We start from the raw sequence: 11,842 nt of genomic DNA, 5'->3' as shown, positions 1-11,842 counted from the left end.
ATAGCTTAACACATCAAATATCAAAACGAAGGTTTTATTACTCTTTGAAACTATTACATAGGTGTTCAAGTTCACCCTAGACTATGCCTCTAATAGGCTACATCATATGATTCTATGGTTACTTCATAAATCGACCTTCGGATGTCAAGCCTTCACTCCTGAATCCTCGCATTGTCATCTGCTTCGTCAAGGATCATTTGAAATGCTCTCGCCTTTGGTTTTGGCGGCACATTTGGCTTTGTAGCCCCCTCTTTTCTTGGGCAGTCATGCTTGAAGTGTCCGTCTGCACCACACTTAAAGCAGACTTCTCTCTTGGTTGTGCATTCGCTAGCGTAATGACCAGTCTTTCCGCATTTAAAGTAGGTCATATCCTTAGAGCATTTCCCAACGTGCTTCTTTCTACACTTGTCACACCATTGTGTTCCTTCTTCGAACTTCTTTGAACCAGACTTCGAGAATTTTCTCTTCTCATCGGACCTTGAAGACCCTTCAAACTTTCTCTTCTCGCCAACCTCAACCTTGTTGGCACCTCTTCCCTTAATCATATCCTCCACAGACTTGGCAGTCCAAATAGCTGCCTCCAGAGTATGTGCCTGACGCACTGGCACCGCGTACTCCCATGGAAGTCCCTTTGCGTACTTATCAATTTTCGCTAGCTCATCTGGAACAAGGCGCAAGGCAAACTCCATCTTTTCTGTGAAGTTGTTCGGGTATTCATCGATTGACATGCTTCCTTTCTTCAAGGTTAGGAACTGGTTCTCTAGCTTGAGTAAGATTTGAGCTGAGCAGTACTTTCGTTTGAATTGCACCAGAAACTCTGCCCATGTCAGTTGCAGGGGCTCATTGGGGCTCAAAGTCTTCCCTAGGGTATTCTACCAGCGAACAGCGCCTCCTCTGAATTGACGTACTGCAAACATGGTTTGTATCTTGCCTTTGCAACCACATGTCATGAAGGCCAGTTCCATCTCTGAGATCCAATTCATGACCCCGATCGGATCTTCCTTCCCAGTGAAAGTTGATGGCTTGCAAATTAGAAAATCTTTGTACTTGCATCCATTCCTCTCGACTCCTTCATCTTGATTGTTCCTCCTAATCACCGGGGGATCAGCTTGACCAACGGTTCCACTATAGTTCTCCTCCTCAGTCTGCCCTTCGTTCAACTCGGGCCGCTCGATCTGAATAGTCGCTTCCTCTCGATTTTGCTGGAGCAAATGTCTGGTTTCCTCCATTTCACGATCCAACATCATTTGGATCAATGCTTGTACTCCGGCCATCGTTATTGGCTCAGCATCGGCTACCACAACTGGTATTTTCTCAATCACTGGGGGCTGATCTCGGTTCCCATTTGCATTCACATTTCCGCTACCGGTCCTTGCCATCTTGATCTATACACCGAATAAGGTGAATCTAGATCTTTATTTAGGATTGATGTTTAAATCATCCTTATCTCTCCAAAACGTTTATATGCTAGTTCAAATATCGTATTTAAACGCTTAGAATCCTAAACACATAAGGTTTCTAGATCCGGTCGGCAACAGACCATAGATCCGAACAAATAATAGCATGTCAGGCACAAAGCATTTAGCACATCAAAGCATTTTAGGCATAATTCCTACAATAAGCTAGTGCTCACACCTCACAATCATTGCTTAGCATTCTAAGTTTAAGTCTAGAAATAAATCCATATTCCTAGTTCGCTTAAACTAATGCTCTGATACCAACTGTGACATCCCCATTTTCACGGCCAGAAAAGACCGATTTTGTTTATGCTTTATAAAAATCAGAGTACTTCTTTTCATAAAAATGTTGCGGAATTTGTTCCCAGAAAAACATGATAAATATGTTATCAAAACATTTTCGAAGAATCATATTTTATTTATTTTAAAACGTTTGGGATGTCATCGTTAATACAGAAACATAAGTATAAACAGAACTTACTAGTGATCTACATCTCTTTTTCTCTCAGTGTAATGTGACTTCATGACAACACCTGTGACATAAATAAACTGAGTGGTTCAGGTTGGAAACCTGGTGAGCACATAGGGTTTTCAACCCACAATAATATAATTATTATTTTTAAACATCAAACAATCAACCCAATTACCCATTCCCGTTATCCTCACATTACATCCCAAAAACATCTAACACAAGGGACCTAGTCAAAGGACTATCATTGGGATGGAGTATACCTGGTGAGCACACAGTTCACACAGTTCGAATAAACACACAGTTCGAATAAACACACAGTTCGGATAAACACACAGTTCGAATAAACACCTACAGGTTGCGAGCCTGCTAGTGTTCCACTGGACTGTCTAGAATAGTCCGTGGTTGTCATCTATACTCCGTTAGATGACTAGATCATCAAGAACAGCTATAACGAGGCCTCTCATTATTTTATTTTGTCACAAAGCAACTATTACATCTACCCATGTTTTACCCAACACATTTTGTAGATGTAAAATACATATACAGTTTAAATCATTGAAAACATGTATAAAACGTTCATCAAGCATAGATAGCAAGTATACAGATAATATACACACACAACACGTAATTTATATAAAATACTTCATATCTATGTGTAAGCTGAAAGTAACTATGCACTCACTTGAAAGATGGTGACTCAGCACTCGGACAGCGCTTCAATACTCTCAAAACGATATTCCTTCGAGAAAACCTAATACCAATACCACTAGGGTTTAGTCTAACGATAACCGCGACAAATTAATTAGTCTGACTATTATTAAGCGTTAATAACATATAATATAACTCATAATAATAGCCCAAATAATTATTTTAAGGACCTAATAACATTCCTATAATTATTTGAAAGCTATATTAAAAATGCGTAAGCGTAGCACACTTACAACGAATTTTATCGAAAACCGGAACTTAATTGGAGCAGCGTTTCGAAACTGAAAGGCTCTTTTTCTCAGGACTCCGGGAGCCTCGGGGTTTCCCTCGGGGTCTAAGGGGCTTAACTAGGGCTTAGGGGGGTTTATAGCACTTAGAGAGAGAAAGTTTGTAGAGAGAGAAGTGAAAAATGGTGTGAAGAATGAAGAAATCTCGGCCCCCTTTTATAGCCTGCGAGGCTTCGGTACGATGGGCGTACCTCGGACCTACGCTGGGCGTAATGGTTCGGATAAGAGCGCCAGCTCGGACCAGCTGGCTTGCACTCCGGAAGAGATAAGGGCGAGGGTACGCGGGGCGTACTGGCTTTGGACGCGAGGCGTAAGCGAGGGCGACGTGTCCTTCATCCGAAGCGAGATCTGATCAGCGATGGACGGCCCACGACGCGCCACGTCATAAATTCCTTATCAGCCTTCGCAAATTGCATTATCGACTTCTAAAAATCATAGCTTTCGCATACGAGCTCCGTTTTAGACGTTCTTTATATCCACACGAAGGTGGGAACATACTCTACAACTTTCGTTTTGAATCCGTCGGCTAATTTTGGCTCGATTTTAAATTTTATATTATTAACAGGCCGGGACAGGATTGGTCCGTTAAATCCTCATAACTTGTTCATCCGACTTCTGTTTTCACCCATATTTTTCTCGTTATGCTACTCTTAACGAGATCTTCGATTCTCGTTCAGGTCGTGTCGGCTAAAAACCGCTCGATCTAATATTCGAACTTCGGGCTGTACACTGCTAGTCTGAAACTTCAAAAAATCATAACTTCTTCATACGAAGTCAGATTTGGGCGTTCTTTTTATTGATGTTCTTATTTTAACATATTCTATGACTTTCGTTTAGATCGCTAAGGCTAAATCTCGCTTTATCGTAAATTCACTATTTATGCTTCCCAGTATCGTGCCGGTTTTGTCGCGAAACTTCGACGAGTCATAACTTCTTCGTTATAACTCGGATTTAGGCGTTCTTTATATGTACGGAAACCTTGTGACATATTCTACAACTTGGTTAAGATTATTTATTCTAAATAATCTTTTGTCGAATAGTCGTTTTCGACCCCTATTGCCTCTAAATGACTAGCCCAGATCTACGGGCGTTACAAGTTGTTTGTATGACTGAGTGTGTTGAACTGAGATAAAAGCTTTTATGTCTATACATATATACATAATATATAACTAAGGATCGAATAACACTCAGAAAAACAATAGGGTACTCTAAGTCCACAACCAAACAAGGAACAGGAAATAAAGTGAGTTATCAGTCCTAAGTCCTTCCAACCTTACTTATATAACTATATATGCTTTAGACATGGTTTTGACAATATATAAGTTTGAAAGAGTTAAAAGAAATGGTTTGGCATATAAGGACAAGTTTAATAAGGAGTTTAGCATGTAAAAAAGTTTGATAAACATTTTGAAGTAGTTTGTTTGATAAAACAGTTAAAAGTATAGTAAATCCATTTGTTTGATAGTTATTAATCACATGTGATTGATATAATAAGTATATTGTTTAAAATTGTATTCCCCCCATAAAAGCATTTAAAATCATCTACAAGGTAGATTAAGGGGTATGAACTCACATGTAGTGAGTGGTTAGGATGAACGAGTGGTATAGGATGCTAAGTGCCAAGTGAAGACTTGAGCACACACACACGGATCCTATTTATCAGATAATGATACATATATGTATACAATTAGTGTTTAAACAACTACTTATGCAAGGAAAGACTCCCTAGGTCATAGAAAACACTTAGATTCAAGTGCTAGAAGTACGAAGGGTTGCATATAATGAGTGTATGGTCACACATTAGTGTTTACAGCCAAGGGATTGTGTTTCATGTGTGTGTACGGCCAGAGTGTACGACCCAAGTGAGTGTATGGCTGTACACTAATGGTGAAACATGCCATTTAGTGATTTAAAGTCCTCTTAAGCATCTAGGTAGTGTGTCTTGACCAATACTTAACCTCATTGAAAGTTAAATGCCATTTTTGACGCTAAAAAGGGTGTGTGCGGCCATACAAGGAGTGTACGGCCGTACACCCTTGATAATCATGTAAAAATTGTCAAAAGTGTATTCCAAATCTCTATCTTGCATCTACTAAGTGTTCTTGATCAAGTACTAGCATAGAACATGAGTTTTAAGGCCATTAAGCACCAAATGAAGGGGTGTACGGCACACAGGGTGTGTACGGTCGTACACTCCTTATTGATCATGTTCTGGACGTTTTCAATGGAGTAAAGTCAGTAAGTAACAAGCACAAGGAGTGGTACTTACAATAGAGAAGCCTTTAGGGGTGTTTGTGGTCCAAAACTTAGTAGATGTGCTTGGTGTTCTTGGTGTTCTTGGAGAACACTTGAAGATCTAAACAAAATGAGTATTTTCATGGATGAAATGGTAGATCCTTGCTTCTAGGGACCTTTAACTAGTTCAAATGAAAAGAGAGAAAAAAAATATTATACCTACATTAGCTCCAAATGTTGTTTTACTCACATACTTGGGACCTATGTAAAAGAACAAGCAAACAAACACACCACACAAACAAAACACACAAATAAAAAATTAAAATAATTGTTTTTGAGGTTTTGAGATTTTCTGAAAAAATAATAAAAACAGAAAGAGAAAATATTTTTAAAATTTTGAAGTTTTGTAATTTTCTGAAAAATAATAAAAACAGAAAGAAAATATTTTTGGATTTTTTAAGTTTTGAGATTTTCTGAAAAAATAAATAAAAAAACAGAAAGTGTAACATAAAGTAGCATAAAACACAAAAAAAAATATAGATAATAGTATAAATACAACGTACAACCGACACCTTATCTTAAAATTATGAAGCGAAATAAGCCGAGCATTCGGTTCATTTCGGTCCATAAAATTTTAGAGCCGAAATGGACTGAGCGTTCAGTTCATTTCGGTTCCCGAAATTCCGGAACCGAAATAGATCGAGCGTTCGCTCTATTTCGCTTGTCTAATATTCTAGTGAGCGATCTACGGATTCGATACCGACTCTGCTTCCATCATACCCAGGCCTTGTAAAATTTTATTGAAGCTCACTTCTGGTAAGGCTTTAGTGAATATATCTGCCAATTGATCAGAGGACCGAACAAAATGCACTTCCACGTTCCCATCTTTTACATGGTCCTTGATAAAATGATATCTCAGTGCTATATGCTTTGTCTTTGAGTGTTGCACTGGATTGTGACAAATTATGATTGCACTTTCGGAGTCACAATAGAGAGGAATCTTCTTGATACTTAGCCCGTAATCTCTTAGTTGACTTTGAATCCAAATTACTTGTGAAGTACAAGATGCAGCAGCTATATACTCAGCTTCGGCTGTTGAAAGTGACACACAAGTTTGCTTCTTGGACTGCCAGATAACTAGTTTACCGTCAAGGAATTGGCGTCCACCTGTAGTGCTCTTTCTGTCTAGACCACATCCTCCACGATCAGCATCAGAAAAAGCTTGAATGAAGAATCCTAATCTAGCAGGGTACTAGAGACCGAGAGATGAGGTTCGCGTAAGGTAACAAAAAATGTTTTTCACAGTTGCCATGTGAGGTTCTCTTTGATTAGCTTGAAACCTAGCACAATAACAAACAGAGAACATTAAGTCTGGTCTACTAGTTGTTAGATACATAAGGGACCCTATCATTTGTCGATATAGTGTTGTGTCAACAGCGGGTTTGTCCAGACAAGGTGTTAACTTAGTTCCAAATGCCATAGGAACCTTCACTTTCGAATCTCCCGTCATACCGAATTTTTCCAGCAAGTTCTTTGTATAGGCCTCCTGGTTAATAAAGATACCTTATGGTCCCTGTCTAATATTCAAACGAAGGAAAAAGTTAATAGGACCCATTGCGCTCATTTCAAATTTAGTCTCCATCAACTTCCTGAATTCAGTTGTTAAGCTAGGATTCATGGAGCCGAAGATGATGTCATCGACATAAATCCGAACTATCACTAGATGTTCGCCTTCTATTTTTCGAAATAAGGTTGGGTCAACCGAACCTTGCTTAAATTTCGACATCTTCAGAAAGCGAGTTAAAGTTTCATACCAGGCTCTCGGTGCTTGCTTTAAACCATATACAACTTTATCCAACACATAGAAATGATTAGGAAATTTCTAGTTCACGAACCCGGGAGGTTACTCAACATACACCGCTTCTTCTAGTTCTCCATTCAGGAAAGCGCATTTGACATCCATTTGAAAGACTTCGAAGTTTTTATGAGCAGCATATGCTAGAAAGATTCTAACAGATTCCAACCTTGCTACAGGAGCGAAGGTTTCCTCATAACTATTCCTTCCTCTTGGCAATATCCTTTTGCTACGAACCGAGCCTTGTTTCTAATAACGTTTCCCTCTTTGTCCAATATGTTCATGAAGACCCATTTCAAGCCAAACTCGATTGCGTTCGAACTCATGGAGCTCATCTTGCATTGCTTGAACCCAATCAGAATGATCAAGCACAACATTAACCGTTTTCGGCTCGACCTTGGAGGCAAACGAGTTAAACATACATAATTCAACTTTGGAGAATAATGCAGTTTGTTTCGCTTTCAACTAAGAACGAGTAAGGACTTTCTCGGATGCTTCTCCAATAATCTAAGCTTTGGGATGATTCTTGGTCCATTTCACTAAAGGAGGATAATTCGGGTCATAGGCTGGATCCAACTCTGTGTTTACTTCCTCTTCAAGTTCTGATTGATTACCTTCGTCAACTGCATTCTCTTTCTCCCCCTCGACTAGCGAAGTGTAACCTTTGTCAGAATCAGAGTTTTCATCCTCAGTGGGAGTCGGATTCTCCCCCTCGATTGGACTACTATTGGGTGGGTTTGGAACTGTATGTTCCCCCTCGCCTGGACCTTTATGAGTTGGGGACGGAATTGGATTCTCCCCCTCGGAAGATATTTTGGTTGTCTTTGGTGCTGATGAACTCTCCCCCTTGAACAATGAGCCGCTGCTTGGAGAGTCAGTGGAGGATTGACCACCTATCGGTTTAGGAGGATCATTTTTTATTTCTTTAGGAGCTTCACCTATAATCTTTTTGATATTATCGAGTTTGTTGTCTGTCGCGTTCGCTTCTGAGTGTACTGCTTTCTCTGGTTCATCAAATAACCGAATGTACTCTTCGAACAAGTTGGATATGGGAACCGAGACTTGAACTGATTCAGGAAAAATTTCCCTTATGTCATATTTTCTCCTTCGAACTTTCTTCATGTAATTGTTTTCAAAGGTCACATAGTAGGTTTCTTCAATTCGTTTGGAACGTTTCTTTAATACTCTGTATGCTTTTGATGTTAGCGAGTAACCCAGAAAAATTCCCTCATCAGCTTTGACGTCAAACTTGTTTCAGTTCTCTTTAGAATTGAAAATAAAGCACCTTGAACCGAATATGTGGAAAAATTTGACATTAGGTTTCCGATTGTTTAAAATCTCATATGGAGTGATTGAGAATCTTTTGTTGAGCAAGGATCGATTCTGAGTGTAGCATGCGGTTGCAACAAGATCAGCCCAGAAGTATAATGGAAGGGAAGTGAAGCTCAGCATGGTTCTGGGTGCTTCACACAAAGAACAGTTTCGTCTTTCAACAATCCCATTCTGTTGTGGTGTATAAGGAGCTGAAAAGTTGTGAGTTGTCTCCTTGTCTACCAGAAAGTCCTCAAATTCTTTATTTTTGAATTCCAACTCATTGTTGCTTCTAATATTCCTCACCGTCTTTCTCAGTTGTACTTCAACTTGCTTGATAAACACCTTCATCTTGGGAGTAGCATCTGATTTCTGTTTAAGAAAGAAAACGCAGGTGAAGCGAGAAAAATCATCTACAATGAGAAGAATAAACTTACTCCCACCAAAGCTTCCGATAGCTGAAGGTCCACATAAGTCAATGTGCAGAAGTTCGAGAGCTTCAACAATCTTTGTATTAATTCATGTCGGATGGCTCTTTCTGCTCTGTTTACCCATCTCACACGCTGCACATATATGTTCCTTATCAAACTTGAGAAGAGGAAGGCCTCGAAGATGATCACCAAGCACCAACTTATTAATATCTTTGAAGTTCAGGTGCGATAGGCGTCGATGCCACAACCAGCTTTCATCAGTATTAGCCTTTGATAGCAGACATATCACTAGTTTACCTCGAATTGGATTGAGATTTAAAGGATACATCTCTCCCTTACGTTCAGACTTCAACAGAATCCTTTTAGATTGATTGTCGATTATCTCATAGCCTTCATCATCAAATGATACCTTCAAACCTGTGCCCACGACTAATTGTGACACACTGATAAGATTATGCTGCAATCCTTCCACATACACAACTTTTGGAATTGAGAATTCTCCGTTGGTTATCATTCCATATCCTTTGATTATTCCATACGAGTTATTGCCATACTTACAGAACCACCATCCTTTATGGACCGAAACTCCCTCAGCTCTTCCTTCCTTCCTGTCATGTGACATGAGCATCCATTGTCTATATACCATTCATCATCGAACTGCTCGTCACGTACAACCTATAAATTCAAGCAGATTTAGGAACCCAAAGTTTCTTGGGTCCTGGTGAGTCTTTCACAGAAAAAGGAATTGTAGAAGAAATATCAACTAAATATGTTCGTTTTACTAGAGTGAATTGATCTTTTCTTTTAATGGTATACACCTTGATTTTAGTTTTATCTTGTTTAAACTTTGGTGTATTAGTTGGTATGTTGTTAAACAATTTTGGTGTTTTCTTTTGAATCCTAGGGTTAGCTGACTTTTTCTTATTATGAATTTCAGAATTGAGCTTTCCCTTTCCTTTGATATCCTTTACTAAGTTTGATTTGATGGAAGGACCGAAACTAGACTTGGGACCGAAGCTGGTTTGGGGACCGACACTAGACTTTCGGTTCTGTGAACTAGTTTGGGGACTGAAACTAGACTTTCAGTTCTGAGAGCTGGAGTAATATGAATTTGGGCTGAATTTTTCTTTTCCTTTCAGTTTTTCCTTTATTTAATCACTTGATTCTCTCTTTGGAAGAACATAGTTGGGATTTTGAGATTGCCAATGATGTTTCCGCTCATTCAGATTCTTCATGTATCTTTGATTTCTTAAGAGTTTTTTTTTCAGCTAACTCCTTCTACGATTTGTGTATATTGAAGCTTGCCTTTGGCTTCTCTTTTTGAGTTTTGGTTGTCTTAGTTGGAACTCTCGGTTATTTCATTGGTTCTTCAGGGATTTCTTTGGTTCCACTTGTGCTTGCTTTGTCGAAACTTGAAGGTTTGTTAATAGGTTCAGCAACGTATCTTCCTTTAACCCTCCATGAAGTTTGCTCAGATAAGCCTACGATTTCTTCTGCGTTGTCTATAGGAGTTGACCAGAAGTAATCGTCACATCCTTCAGCGTTGTCTTTGTCGACTAGGATTTTTAACTCTGCCGTTTGTTTTGCAGTGACACTGGTAACTGCATAGACCTGATTCGGCACTGTTTGAATCTTTTGATAGATCATGGATTTTTCTTTGAGTTTTTGTGGCTTTTCTTTTGACAATCGAGCAAATTCAACCGAATTTTCGGATATGAGAGGTTTCTCATTTTCGCTTTCACTCTTCATAAATTCAGAGCAATCGACTTCGTCTTCCACTGAAATTTTGCTCATCTCACTTTGTTCATCAAATTCAGACGTATTATCTAAGTTTATTTTATTTTCTAGAATTAATTTGGCGTTTGACGAGTCAAAAGATTGAACGGTATCAGATATAATTTTTAACCTATCATTTTCATCCAAAAGATTTTTGAGCATAAATTTATGTTCCTTAGAATCGATGAAGGTTTCTATCTTGTCTAGTCCAGTTTTGTAAGACATGGATGTCTCTTCTGATGACACTATTGATTCACACTCAGCAATGACCTCATCTTCCTTAAATTCAAGGAAGGGTAAGATCATTTTATGAATCTTCTTCCCAATCTCACAACTTAAATGCAATTGAGCAATATTAGTATATAAATGCTTAGCAATTAAACAAAAAACATTCTTTTGTTTTAAAAACTTTAAATTGTCTCTTTGTAAATAAATACTTTCATCCCTAGCTTTATTTAATTCTGCCTCCTTTAGCTCAATCCACATTCTTCCCTCCTCACTTTTTGAAGACACCCTGTTGAGTTGGTCAGTTAGGTTAGAATTCGCTAAACGAGTTTGCAAGAGACTACCACTTAAGTTAGAAAATTTGAATTATAATTCTTTTAACTCTTCTTCATAATTTGTTATTGGAACATTAAGTGATTCAAGGATGGATTGTACCTTTTTGATCAGCCGATCGCAGTCATTGATCTTCTCACTCACAGGCTTGGCGGCAAAACACTTGTCCTCAGTCAAGTTCAGTTGCTCACTCGCACTTTCAGTTGATGATCCAGCCGTGACCATTAGACATCTTCCAGCCGAACATACTTCTTTTTCCACATAAGCCCTTCCATGAGTGGGCTTTCTTACCTCTTCATCTTCAGAGTCGGTAGACCAAACTTCAACGCCATCGAACTCATCTTCATCTGCATTCTCCTGTACGATCAAGGCATTCATAAAGTTGCTAGTTGCTTTCTTTTTCTTGATTTCTTCCAACTTGCGCATATAATACGCCTCGTCATCTTCACCATCTCTTTTCTCAGCCATTTTCCTTAGCATGTAATCTTCGGCAAAGTGATTCTTGCCGTGACAGCAATTGCAGTCGAACCCAGAGTCTCCTGCAAGCTTGCTTTCCTTCTTGTCTTCATCCTTTTGAGAAGAATTTTTCCCTTCATCCTTCACCTTCTTAGATCTGTAACTTCCCTGACAGTTTCGGTTCTTGTTGACAGGAAATTTTCTTCGTGCAAACTTCTTTGGATTAGTAACCATCAAAGCATACTCCTCGCTTGTAAGGTCACATTCAGACATATCAGACTCCTCTTCCTCTTTTG

The sequence above is a fragment of the Lactuca serriola genome, chromosome 5 (assembly GCF_051521515.1).
Source record: "Lactuca serriola cultivar US96UC23 chromosome 5, Lser_US96UC23_V15, whole genome shotgun sequence".
NCBI classification, from domain to species: domain Eukaryota; kingdom Viridiplantae; phylum Streptophyta; class Magnoliopsida; order Asterales; family Asteraceae; genus Lactuca; species Lactuca serriola.
Note: the sequence above shows the minus strand (reverse complement) of the source record.